Genomic DNA, 1,840 nt, shown 5'->3' with positions numbered 1-1,840 from the left:
AAAATAATTTTTTTTTGTGTTTTTTTTGCGATTTCTATCAGATTTTTGGGAAAACGAATTGCTAGCCTTTCAGTTAAAAGTTAAGCAGATACTATTAATTTATTACTTACTGTATTAAAAAATCAGTTCGAAGAGAATTAAATATATACGAATTACAATTCTTAAGCGATTTATTATTTCAACTAAATGGTACTTATCTCCAGTCGGTTGACTCGAAAATGAGAATTTATAAACTATTTTAAATACTTTGCCTACGATTTACGTGTTGAATAATAGCTTAAAATCGAATATTTATGATTAATCACAATTCTTACTGAATACATTTCAATATTTTAATAATAATATTAAAGTTGAGAAAGTAGTGGAAAAAAAAACACCAAAGGGAAAGAGAGAGGTTGGTAGATAACTCGACGGAGTCCATCGTAAGAGGAATAGAGTCACACACCTGAGCAAAATCAGAAATAGTTGGCTGGATTCGAGTTTCGAGGTGAGATTTCGCCGGTTCAAAGGTCGCTGTAACGGTCGTTCTGAGGAGAAATGGCGTCGGTCCAAGGTCGTTGTAACGGTCGTCCCAAATTAAAAGTTGGTAAAATATCGACAACGGGGCGAAATAAACTGTAAAATACCTGATAAAAATGATCCGAAGACATTCATGGAGGTATAAGTGACACAAAAAGACAAANAAAAGTTGGTAAAATATCGACAACGGGGCGAAATGAACAGTAAAATACCTGATAAAAATGATCCAAAGACATTCATGGAGGTATAAGTGACACAAAAAGACAAAATGAATGGCTGGAACCACTAAAAAACAGTAAAAAATACCGCGCCCCCGGGTGGGCTCGAACCACCAACCTTTCGGTTAACAGCCGAACGCGCTAGCCGATTGCGCCACGGAGGCAGATGCTCGAAACATCCTTTCTTACTTATATGTAAATTGCAATATTCATTTTTTTAGGGTATTGTTTCGTAAAACGCTTTTATTGATTCTAATAACTTGATATATATATATATATAATAATACTAATTTATATATTGTCTAAATGTATCTTATACTTCTGTGTTTTTTTACTTATTTACTTATACTTGTATTTTCGTTATAATAATTTTTTTATTGTTAATGTTAAAATTAAAGTTTGTATAAAAATATTTACAAATTAGAAATATTATAAAATACATTAAAAATTCAACAAAATTTATTTGAAACGTTAAAAATGTGTATGTATTAAAAATGTATGCATTTTCTAATTATTAAATTCAATTATAAATAATACAGATCATATTAAAATTCAAATGTCTTTGACTTTAATTTTTAAAACTAAACCTTACACTTTAAATTATATAAGCAAACTAGTTTTATGATTTGAAAATCAGTAGTTACTTTTTCGAACAACAGATGGCAGCAAAATATTTTAGCTTTATTACATTTAAATAACAGATGGCAGCACAATTTTTGATATTGAATTTGCTAAACGTGTTATACCTTTCAGATATATAAACTACTGTATTGAATTTAATTACATGTTTAAAAATCAAAAATACTTAATAATTTTTAAACTGCTGTTGTATATCATTCCACTTTACTATGACTTTTAGCTTGTCTAAAAAAATTTTTTTTTTTCGTTCTTTATAATAAAATCAGTAATTATCTTTCAATTATGAAACTTATGCTAGATTTACAACAATAAGAGTATAAATTTCATAATTAACTGATATGTTTTTAAGACTGAAAATTTCGTCTTATTAATTAAGTTACGGAATGGCGCTTTAACATGTAAATTAGAAGTCAATTAAATAGTTTCAACAGTTTTAGCAATTTTCCGTTATGTTTTTTTAAAGT

At 28.0% G+C, this 1,840-nt stretch overlaps 1 non-coding gene across 1 annotated transcript; it reads right to left on the bottom strand.

Annotated features, from left to right (window-relative positions):
• Window positions 1-827: 827 nt before the first annotated feature.
• Window positions 828-901, bottom strand: Trnan-guu. The gene has a single exon. It is a non-coding gene; the product is annotated as a tRNA-Asn (tRNA).
• Between the last annotated feature and the right edge of the window lie 939 nt (window positions 902-1,840).

Source organism: Centruroides sculpturatus, unplaced genomic scaffold, assembly GCF_000671375.1.
Source record: "Centruroides sculpturatus isolate CEXI.00-Female unplaced genomic scaffold, Cexi_2.0 scaffold5500, whole genome shotgun sequence".
Taxonomy (NCBI): domain Eukaryota; kingdom Metazoa; phylum Arthropoda; class Arachnida; order Scorpiones; family Buthidae; genus Centruroides; species Centruroides sculpturatus.
This window is presented reverse-complemented; position numbering and strand designations above follow the sequence as displayed.